This window comes from Erpetoichthys calabaricus, chromosome 8 (genome assembly GCF_900747795.2).
Source record: "Erpetoichthys calabaricus chromosome 8, fErpCal1.3, whole genome shotgun sequence".
Taxonomy (NCBI): domain Eukaryota; kingdom Metazoa; phylum Chordata; class Cladistia; order Polypteriformes; family Polypteridae; genus Erpetoichthys; species Erpetoichthys calabaricus.
Genome location: NC_041401.2, coordinates 109,552,989 through 109,565,284, shown reverse-complemented (window position 1 = coordinate 109,565,284; position 12,296 = coordinate 109,552,989). Strand labels below are relative to the sequence as shown.

The window sequence follows — 12,296 nt, the reverse complement described above, 5'->3', positions numbered from 1 at the left end:
TGAAATCTTTAAATTGGAAGAGGTGACTTTGTAATTGTCCATATTTGCAGACACAAGCCCTGAGTTATACGCAGCATTGCAAGTGTTTAGTTCATCACAAATGGTTTTGTCCACCAAAGGTTTCTGGTTTGGGTCAGTCCTGATAATGACTTTTAGTGCAACTTCATTTGTGAGAAATCCAATATAACTAGTTGCAGCTTCTGTAAACACAGAGCTGCGCCTAAACATTTTCCCGTCAGGAACACTCAGCACATCCTAAAGAATGGCCTCTGATTGGTCTGTCCAATGCTCAACTTCATGCATGACTGGAGCTTCCTGCCTTAACCATTGTTTGTATCTGGGCATTTGGGGGATAATTAAAAAAAAAAAAAAAAACAACAAATGGTGGTATGGTTAGATTACCTTTTTGAGAGTTGCCTGGTTGAAATCACCAGCCACATTGATGGCAGCATCCAGATTATCATTCTGGTGGAGACTAAGGGTTTCATCAAATGTCAGCTTTTGTCTTGGAATAAGAATATTTTCGTTATACATTTGAATTATATCTGAATAATGACATTTAACCAAACAGCTCAAGAACACACCAATATCTAGGACAGAATCACCAAACACGTCATTGATGTTCCCATATATATCAGTGTAAAACAAAATTGACAAAATATATTGTTTCAAACAGCAACATTGTTTCTAAGTCTATCACAGGGGTTCCCAACTCTGGTGCTGGAGGGCCCCAGTAGCTGCAGGTTGTTATTCTAACCCTTTTTTTTAATTAGTGCACTGTGTTTGCTGCTAATTAATTTCTTTTGAATTCATTTTAATAGACTTGTTTTTTTTAACTATTTGTTCCCCTGAATTTCTTCATTATTCCTCTGAACTGCTTCATTTCTTTCATTAAATGGCATCCATCCAAACAAATGAAATGTGAAGTGAGTGAGCCAACTGAAGACCAATCATGTCAAGGCATCAAACACTAACCAATTCCATTCCAACCAGTTGCTTAATTAGGCGCGGATTGTTATTGTTATGTAAACCCGATCTTTAATTCCATGGCTTGTTGCTGCTCTCATTGTGTAATAGTAGACATTTCTGAAATTGTCGATTTTCTCATTTCTATGAGCACGGTTAAAATGTTTTGGGGCTCTGAATATATCAACATTCCTGAAACCTTCATCTTTCTTTATGTTCAGATATTGTATGATTGACAGAGTTTGCTGGTCATGTTTTGATTCATTTTGTATGTCATTATTGTTTGGATCGTAATAACAGAAAAAGAAAAATTAGAGACTGAGTCTTCAAGAGCAAGTTAAATAAAGTTAATTCAAAAGAAGTTAATTAGGAGCAGAAACAAGTCACTTATTAAAAAAGGGTTAGAATGAAAACCTGTAGCTACTGGGGCTCTCCAGGACCGGAGTTGGGGACCCCTGCTCTATAATGTTTAGCCTTGCATCAACAGGTGAATAGACATCCATCTGTATTTTAATGACGACTTGTGTGACTTTTTTTAACACGACAATATACACAACACTTAGAATATATAGCTTAATATTAACAGTTGAATGCAAAAACAGTTACTTTCAACGTTCACTTATTTATGGCTGACAGTGAAAAATTACAGTTGCTCAAAAGACCCAAAATGGATAAGAAAACATGAACTGAAATAATTTCAATTGATTTTTCCATAGCAGTTATTAAAAAACAGTTAAAAATGTGAATGTTTTCATATAACCTAACCTGTGACACTATGGCAAGCAGTCATTTGTAAAAGTACAAATTCAATTTGTACAAAGAAATTAAATTAGCATGGTGGTGATGTGGTGTAATAACCAATTCTTCATAACTGTACCTTTCCAGTACTGTATGTGATGCTTTTTCATAAGTATTTGAACTAGTACATTTCTTGTGTTTTTCCTTGCCGTTTTATATGTTGTTGGGACATTACAAGATGAAGTACCTGACCACTAATTTCCATTAAAGAATGCTGAAATGCTCATGAAAGTGGTGGCACAATAGTTAAATCAAATGTAAAATGCTGAACATATTGGCGTGCCTTTCTCTACTCATGTTTCACATAAGCAACCTTATGAGGTTGTGTTTTCCAAAGACTTACAAACTTATGTACAAAATGATTAACAAGCAACTGAAAGAAAACATGCATATACGTTTGCAACGAATTAAATAATGTTTCCTTTGTAATTTGTTTTTTCAATATTTGATTTCATTTGTGATTTTTTCCCCTCAATTCAATGGGTTCCTAATAGGCACAATCAGTAACAAATACATTCCTTTGCTGAATTTTGATTTGCCTTCTCTGGCTGTACATCTGACCTTGGCAGGTGAAATTTAACTGTAGGTAGTGTGACATTCTTGAAGGGTTCACACTAGTACAAGAAGAATTCAGACATGTGTTAAACCTTCCAATATCCTCAACACATATCTCTGGTGCGAAAGGAAAAGCTAGGTCCTCACAGAATCACTTCAAAAGCAGAACATGAAAATTTCACACCACCACCAACAACCAGGCAATAGGACTTGAACCCAGTATACAGCACTAGCTATTGTGTCAATATTATGTATGGTCCATAACAAAATATGATGTACTATACAAAAAAACTGAATAAATGAACACAGAATTAAAACCTTGCATAATTAGTGAATTAAACAGATAATTTTTAAGTACATGAATCAGAGTATGTAATTAATGCTTGCTAAGAATTCAAGCAAATATACAACAATCATGAAACTGTGCATTTTAAGAACATTCATTTGCTGCCAACTAGATCAATTTGTCACCGTCTCCAAATTAAGTTTTCCTTTTTTGGTACATATTGGAAATAAAGATGTTAAACAAAAACTTGTGAATCAACCCGTTTCTTACATACATTGACATGATAGCATAGTGGTTAGTAGTGGTGCTGCTGCTGCACAACTGCACAAGACTAGGTTGAATCCAGTCCCAGGCTGGCTGCCTAGCCGCTAAGCACATACATCAGTTTATTGGTAACTCTAAACATGAGTGTATTGTAGGTCCCCAAAGCTGCCAGTACATACTAAAGTTTCCAATGACAAAGGGTTTGAATCAATGCTTTTCACATACACTAACTATGCAGACAGCTAGAAGCTGTTTCATAGTAACAGCATGGCCGATTACATTATTTGTTTATTACATTTACATATTTATTAATCTTTTGTAAAAAGCTAACATGTCCCTTTAGAAAGCAGAAAAAACATTACTAACTAATGATTATAAGTATCCATCTATTATCCAACCTGCTATCTCCTAACTGCAGGTTTGCGGGGTTCTGCTGGAGCCAATCCCAGCCAACACAGGGCGCAAGGCAGGAAGCAGACCCCAGGCAGGGGCTGGCCCACCGCAGATGAGTATAAGTATTTAACTCACAAAATACCAATGACTGTATTTTGTATTAATCATGCTGCAGAGAACTATATGATTTTATACTTCTATATGATTTGATCTGCATTTAGGTAGGAAAGTAATTATGTTTATGCACAGAATATGAGACTGATTTAATTCTTCTATGTGAAAGTGCTAACCTCTTGATATTAACAGAACACCCTGTGATATTATGAATCAATGCGATTGTTTTCTTCACTCTTGCTTAAAAATATAAGACAAAATTGTCATTTATGAATTCATAAATAAGGACTATTAAACTAATCAAAGAAATATAATTTAATGAAGATATTAAAGTTCTATGAATGTAATCTCTTTATAACTAATGCAATGAACTTTAAGAAAACTGCTTAAAATGGGTTTGTGTGTGTACTGGGAAGGTCACAGTCTTTAGACAATGTAGGCGCCTGGTACTGCTTTGTTTTTCTGTACTCCTATGTCATAAATTAAGATGTAACCCTAATCTATGTATGACCTCAAAATTAACTGTTATGTTTTTTTTCTGTTCTCTCTTTGGCTAATGAACAAGCTAGGTGATAAAAGGGTGAACAGTTTTTTCTTTTTCCAGTCTGCCCAGAACTCAAATCAGTTAGCTGAGCTGGGGGGGTTGGTGGGGGTGGTGCTGGGCAGTCTCACAATCTAACTCACCAAGAATAAAGAATAAAGAAATTGCTTTTAATTTTAAATTGGTGTTTATCTCGCCATTTCCCCGACTTCAGCGCTCACACCCCCTTGGGACAAATAAATTAATTAATACTATTAATCTATTAAGGCCCATCCAAAAAAACTCCATCCTATTACTTATGATATGCATTACAGTCGAAAGTAACTTTGCAGAAATTGCCAAATTTTTCATGAAATTATTTTAAAAAACTAAAAATCTAAAACTTTCATGATCAAATTTACATCACTTTTAATCATGAAAAGTCAAACAGAAAAATGTAAATAATTCAACATAATCCTATATTACTTACAATTATGAATACAGTAATCCCTCGCTATATCGCGCTTTGCCTTTCGCGGCTTCACTCCATCGCGGATTTTATATGTAAGCATATTTAAATATATATCGTGGATTTTTCGTTGCTTCGCGGGTTTCTGCGGACAATGGGTCTTTTAATTTCTGGTACATGCTTCCTCAGTTGGTTTGCCCAGTTGATTTCATACAAGGGACGCTATTGGCAGATGGCTGAGAAGCTACCCAGCTTACATTTCTCTTTCTCTTGCGCGGACTTTCTCTGATCCTGACGTAGGGGGATTGAGCAGGGGGGCTGTTCGCACACCTAGACGATACGGACGCTTGTCTAAAAATGCTGAAAGATTATCTTCACGTTGGCTACCTTCTGTGCAGCTGCTTCCTGAAACGACATGCTGCACGGAGCTTCGCATACTTAAAAGCTCGAAGGGCACGTATTGATTTTTGATTGAAAAACAAACTCTGTCTCACTTTGTCTGCTCCTGACGGAGGGGGTGTGAGCCGCCGCCTTCAACAGCTTTGTGCCGCGGTGCTTCACATACTTAAAAGAAAAACAGCCCTATTGATCTGTTTGCTTTTCTCTCTATCTCTGTGACAGTCACTGCTCCTGACAAGCACTCCTTTGAAGAGGAAGATATGTTTGCATTCTTTTAATTGTGAGACGGAACTGTCATCTCTGTCTTGTCATGGAGCACAGTTTAAACTTTTGAAAAAGAGACAAATGTTTGTTTGCAGTGTTTGAATAAAGTTCATGTCCCTCTACAACCTCCTGTGTTTCTGCGCAAATCTGTGACCCAAGCATGACAATATAAAAATAACCATATAAATATATGGTTTCTACTTCGCAGATTTTCTTATTTCACGGGTGGCTCTGGAACGCAACCCCCGCGATGGAGGAGGGATTACTGTACACAATTTCTTCTTTTTCCATTCAGTTTTGAAGAAAATGAATTCATAGTCTGTATATGTTGCCCATACAAACACCCAAAACTATGCAGCAAAAAGGAAACATTTCAATAACTAAACACTGCACAGCACTTATAGCTTAGTAATGAAATTATTAATACATGGATGATATGAACTTTGATCTAATGTATTTAATCTAAACTCGTAATTTGTTTTAATATTTCACTTTTGTTTCATATCATTTTCCTGCAAGACCTGTAACGTGTTTTTTTTAGAATGTCCTATGCTTGCTGGTATAGACTCCAAATACCCAGCAACCCTGTTCAGGATAAAGTGCCTTTATTGGGCACTCTTGTGCAAGCTCCAAAAGCTTATTTTACCACAAAATATTTTTAATATTTGACAGTACACAAATTTAACTTACCTATCTGGAAGGTAATGACAATCTTGTCACACACACATGCAGTAGCTTAGTTTTTATATGGCCTTCTACATGTAATGCTTATGAATGTTTGTAACCATGCCACATCAAAAGTTTTTAAACTGTAGACTCTGTTCGGTAACCGCGATAATGATTTACACGTTTTCATTTTAAGAAAACAGATTTTTTACATTTTTCAATACCTACATTAACATTGTTTTCTATTTATGGCAACCGGTTTACAGCTACAGCATTAGTTCAGAAAGAAACACCATAAAAAAGATGCAGATGTTCTTTGAAAATGTATTCGCTATGCATTTATGTCTGGGATGCTATTAAGCACACCATGCAACCATGTAACACATAAACGAGGAACTAAAATCCCAACGTAACAATGTATGTGCACTTACACGTAAACAGAATCTCTTACCTAACACGTGCAACATTTATTTGCAAGAATCGGTTATTGATCCCGACAGTTAAATTTTGGAACCTTATCCCTAAAGTTATATGGGTATCTCCATCTTCGGCTTTTGTGTACGAACCAGATTTACTTTAAAACAGCTTCGGGCCAGGACACGCAGAAGTCAGGCGCTGAAAACGATTCTTCGTAAGAGTTGCACAAGAAATGTGACGATTTGAAAAGGGTTTTCTTACAAAGTTAAATGCATGCAATATATCTTCCAATTATTTCTGAAACGTTAGCACCATCACGTACTATATATGAAGAACGTCTACCACTGTCTTATGTAAACAGCATTATTATACTTACCGTAACTAAAGAACCTACTGAACACTACTGTAACCAATAATGTTTTTTAACATAAATGACTTGTTGCGACTCCCGTCAGTCTGGCACTGCCAGCGAACAAATACGTAACCATGCTTTAAAAAATAAATAAAAAAAACAACTTACCTTAAACTCTGCTTAGCATGCCCGGTCTCCTCAATTACATACACCTTTCTGTTATCATAGATACTTCTCCAGAATAACAAAAAATAAATGTCCGGTCTTACAATCCCATCGGTTTAATGTTGTTTCTACTATTGATACAGCGAATGCTCCCAGTAACACCATATGATGGCGGGAATGTGACCAAACGTGGAAGCGGTGGCGCAAGCCGCGCTTGCATTATCGCGAGATTCCGATGCGAACACACGTGTCTGTCTGGTCGTTTCTGCTGATAGGTTTGCTGATCCTAAAAAGCGTGCGTGCTTGCGTAAATGTTTATGTCTAGAACGGCGCACATTTGTAGTTAAGAGCCACGCCTCCAATATTTTTTGTGTAAAAAAAACAAAATCGCTGACACAGGAAATGTCCGATCTTGCAGTTTGCACCTTTGCATTCGCTATCAAACTTGGAAAGCGTTTCTAAAAGTAGAAGAATACTTAACATTCTCAATCGGCATAATCCAATTCAGGGATGTGCAGCACCAGATAACAAAGCAGGACCCACGTCAAATTTTGACACTCCAGTTAAATCACTTTGGGGATGTGGTTGCGAAAACTCATACAAACCCAGACAAAACGTACACACAGAGCGCGTCAGGTGCGGATTCGATCCCAGGAAAACAGATCGTGCGTCAGCAGCGCTAACCTCAAAACCACCCGTTCATACATAAGGCAAAAATCCTACAAATAGCTTGTTATCTCACTGTGACAAATTTTAATTCTTCCATTGGTCATAATATGAGGAAAATTCTTGTTTTTAATCAAAACCTTAGTTTAACATTTGATTATAATATGCTTTGGACTGTGTTCATCTTAAAAAATGTCAAGTCAAGTTGGGGAGCATGCACTGGTACAGTGCATTGCCGCACCTACTACTCAATAAAAACAACTCAGGATCCTAGTTGGCAACCCCCCAGGAAGACGCGTGGTCCAGTCCCACCCTCCAGAAATGACCCTCTATCTGCTGCAGCCAGGTGTTACGTGGGACCCCAACAATGAGGGTCTTACAAGCCGGATCACCCTTGGGGAAACGCGCCATATGGCCGTAGTGCGGTAACTAACGCTCCCTCACAATCAAGGTAATGTGCCTCATTCAGGATTCCATGAGCAACTATTCATTGGACACAAAGTCAAACCAACAGTACCCAAGGATTTTCCGGAGAGACACAGTACCAAAGGAGTCCAGCCTTCATCTCAGGTCACTGGATAGCGTCCATGTCTTGCAACCATATAGCAAGACAGGAAGCACCAAGACTCTAAAGACTTGCACCTTCATCCTTTTACATAGATATCGGGAGCGCCACACACCTCTTTCCAGCAACTTCATGACCCCCAACACCCTACTAACTTCATAGGAAGAGTCACCAGAGACATGAATGTCACTGCCAAGGTAAGTAAACCTCTCGACAAAGTCAACACTCTCTCCGCGATCAGACACACTGCTGATGGCTGTGCTCAAAAGGTCATTAAAGGCCTGGATCTTGGTTTTTATCCAGGACACTCACAAGCCCAGACACTCAGATTCCTTGCTCAGTCTCTCAAAAGCCCCGATCAGAGCCTCCATTGACTCCACAAAGATCACAGCATCATCAGCAAAGTCAAGATCCGTGAATCTTTCTTCACCAACAGATGCCCCACAGCCACTGGACCCCACGACCTTGCCCAGCACCCGGTCCATACAAGCATTGAACAGAGTAGGAGCAAGAACACACCCCTGACGAACCCCAGAATCAACTGGGAAAAACGTAGAGGTCCTGCCTCCACTCTGCACAGCACTCACAGTACCAGTGTACAGGATCCTGCAAACCCTCAGGATGTCCCATAGGGCAGCTCGATGCCTCACTCAAAAATGAATATAAATTTAATATTAATCCATTTTCCATAATTGATTTTTCATAACTGAGTTGATGACAGCTTTAATCCATATCCCAGACAGGCATCGTCTCTGATTGGGGCTCCAGTCTATAAATGAGCACAGTTAGTGCAACCCTGGGTCTGGAGCTGTGAGGGACATGCTCTTTGCAAGGCTGGCTATCATAGGGGAGTGGGAATATCTGGAGAAGCCAACTGTATAACCAACCCCATAAACAGCATGCGTGCAAACATGGAACTGTGAGAATTTGTTTTATCCTGCATCTTTCTGATGATTAGGACTATCAGGCCATCACCAAGCCTCACATGTAGACCCTGGACTTGGGTTGGCTCACAGAACAAGGGGATAGTGCAGCAGTCAGGTTGCATCTGACCCTAGATACACAGAGTGAGGTGGAGCTGGTGGCGTGTGCAGGCCAACAAGAAGAAGCAACTCAGAGTACAGGGTGCCACAAATAACCGGCTGCATGGTGGAGACATCACTGAAAAAGCCAAAGGTCCTTTTTAGGTCCACAACAGTGGTCTGGCGTAACATGGCTGAATACATTCTTCCATCTCTGACACACCCCTCGGTTATTACAACATATTAGCAATTAGTCATACTGAGCTTATTAGCTTAACATGCATATTTTTCTCATACTTGAGAAAAATCCAAAAGGAGTGCAAAAATTTGCCGATGTACATATGCAGTGAATGCCAGGAAAAAAAAAACATTGGCAGTAATTATTGTGTAATAGTAAAGCCCTTAATAATATATTGGCTTTGACAAGTTGCATCAATCTGTGGTTGAGTCACCTGCACAATAAGCTGGCATTCCATCATGCAAGTGAGTAGCTTCAGTGCCAGCCGCAAGGGACCCTATAAAAATGGCAAACCTGCCAAAGTTACACATGAATTCCAAACAGCACAGCAAGTAGTCTTTTTAAGGATAGCACACTGCCTAAAAGTACAATGTAAACAGTGAGAATCCTTTGGCATTCGGCACAGGTACTACGATAAAATTTGTAACAGTGAAACAGAGGTGAACTGAACTTCTGCAGTCAGGCTGTTGTGCTTGTGGAAAACTTTTCAGATTGCTTTTGGCTAATATCCATATTGTGAAATTACTGATGGTTTATGTACCTCATACTCTATATTCCAAGTACAAAACAATTGCTAGCTCCCATCCATTGTTTAAAATTGGTGATTTTTCAAATTTTAATTTGACAAAAGGCACACTGGTTTTCCAGGTTAAAACACAGTAACTACATGGGAAGTTTAGATTCTCTTCAGCCAAATGGATGATGTTCAACAGGTGATTGTAATCATGGTTTGGTATAAAGGCTGCATACACGAATTACCTAGTCTTATAGGAGTGAAGATAGATCATGGATCGCCAATTTTCCCATAAATATGTGAGAAAATCATTAAAAAAAGTGCAATGTTTTTCAAAGACAGATCAGATGGAATTTGGATATTTCACACATAACAGTGTATAATATAATTAAAAGATTCAAGGAATCTGGAGAAATGTTGGTATGTAAAAGTCAAAGGTGCAAGCCTAAGCTGATTGCTTTGATCTCCAGTCCCTATGATGGCACTGCATCAGAAACCATCATTCATCAATACAGTGATATAACCACAGGGGCTCAGCAGTACTTTGGCAAAACTTTATTAAATAACACAATACATACTATAGTTACATCCACAGATATTAAGTGTGAGGAGGCCCCATGTTAACAGTGTCCAAATGCATAGCCAAATTCTTTGGGGTCAGAGGCTTTTGGGGTGGGCCAAGACATAGTGGAAAGTTGTATTGTGGTCAGACTAATTAATTTTTCAGTTCTTTTTTGGAAGAAATGCATGTTGTGTCCCCCGGACTAAAGTAGAAAGGACCAACCAGACTGTTACCAGCTACAAGTCCAGAAGCTAGCATCTGTGATGGTATAGAGTTTTGTGTCTTCAGTACCTAAACATTTACTAAGTGTTGTAAGAAGGAAAGGCAATTTTATGAAGTGGTAAATTCTTTACTGTACAAACATTTCTGGACTTTGTTACAAGTATCAAAATCAAAATAAGTGTTAAACTTCTCAAAAAAAGTTAGCTGCAATATCAAATAATGGGCTGTTATATTGTTTCCCACCACTTGTTTGTCATTTTATTGTACTGAGGTGGCTTGTACATTGCTGTGATAATGGCACTGGTATTCTAAATACTAGTAGGGTCACCCATGGTGGACAGATTCCAGTGGAATTTCCAGACTACGAACAGACTAGAAAGAAGGATGTGGCAATTCGCTTCCAAAACACAAGCCACTGAAAACCCTACGAGCAATGGTAAGATAATGTCTGATACAGTGTCAGAAGATAAGCCCCTCAGGTTGGAAGACACTCAAGGCGCGACTAGGGAAGAGCTGCCTCCTTAAAATAGAGTTGATCATAATGATGGAAGTGGAGTAAAACCAGATGCTTCAAGACCTTCATTTCCTGAAATGAGAAGAAACAGCTGCAAACATAAATTAATAATCGGAACTTGGAATGCAAGAAGCATGAATTTGGGTAAACTGGAAGTTCTCATGAAATGGAACATATGATGATTGACATTCTAGGCATAAGTGAGCTGAGATGGACTGGTTTTCGCCATTTCATATGATCTACTATGCTGGGAATGGAGAATTGAAGAGGAATTGTGTAGCATTCATCATCAAAAAGAACATCTAAAGATTTTTTCTAAAGTATAACAGAATCAATGACAGGATTATATTCATATGTCAACAAGGAAGACCAGTTAAAACACCAATATTATAGAAATCTATGCAACAACCACTAAAGCCAAAGATGAGGGAACTGAAGATTTCTACCAACTTCTCCAGACAGAAACTGATCAAACTTGCAGTCAGGATGTATTGATAACTACTGGTGGTTGGACTGCAAAGGTTGGAGACAAAGAAGAAGAATCAGTAGTTGGAAAATATGGCCTTGGAGAAAGCAATGATGTTGGAGATTGCATGAAAGAATTTTGCAAAACAAATGACTTATTCATTGTAAACATCCTTTTCAACAACATGAACGGCAACTATACGCATGGATTTAACCGAGTGTGGGGCACAAAAATCAGAATGACTACATATGTGGAAAGAAATGAAGGAGAATCTCAGTATCAAAAGTCAGAATAAGGGTAGGTGCCAATTGTGGAACAGACTATCAACTGCTCATATCCAAGTTCAAGTTAAAATTGAAAAAAATAAAACAAATCCACGAGAGCCAAAGTATGACCTTGGGCATAAACAACCTGAATTTAGAGATAATGTTAAAAATAGCATTGATGTGTTATGCACAAGCAATCGAAGACCAGATGAGTTATGAAATGACACCAAGGACATCATATATGAAGAAAGCAAAAAGTTATTAAAAAGAAAGGGAAGAAAGAAAAGAGCAAAGTGGATGCCAGAGGAGACCTTAAAAATTGCTCCTTAACACAGAGAGGCTAAAGTGGAAGAAAGAAAGGAGAAAGTTAAAGACCTGAACAGAAAATTTAAAAGAGTATCTCGAGAAGACAAAGTAAGGTATTACAACGAAATGAGTAAAGAAATGGAGTTGGAAAACCAAAAAGGAAGAACACACTTGTCATTTCACAAGCTGAAAGAAATTAAAAAGAAATTCATATCTCAAGTTGTAATAGTGAAGGATTCCACCGGTGAAATAATAAATGACACAGAAGGCATCAAAAGAAGATGGAAAGCATATACAGAGTCATTATGCCAAAAAGAATTGGCTGAT

General features: G+C 38.2%; 1 protein-coding gene across 2 annotated transcripts in view; it reads right to left on the bottom strand.

The window, feature by feature from the left end:
- Positions 1-6,848, bottom strand: part of usp37 (ubiquitin specific peptidase 37) — a 130,429-nt gene extending 123,581 nt beyond the window's left edge. For both annotated transcript variants that reach the window (XM_051930598.1, XM_051930599.1), the window contains exon 1: positions 6,632-6,848. The gene's annotated coding sequence lies outside the window, so the exon portion shown is untranslated. The remainder of the gene's footprint in view (positions 1-6,631) is intronic.
- Between the last annotated feature and the right edge of the window lie 5,448 nt (positions 6,849-12,296).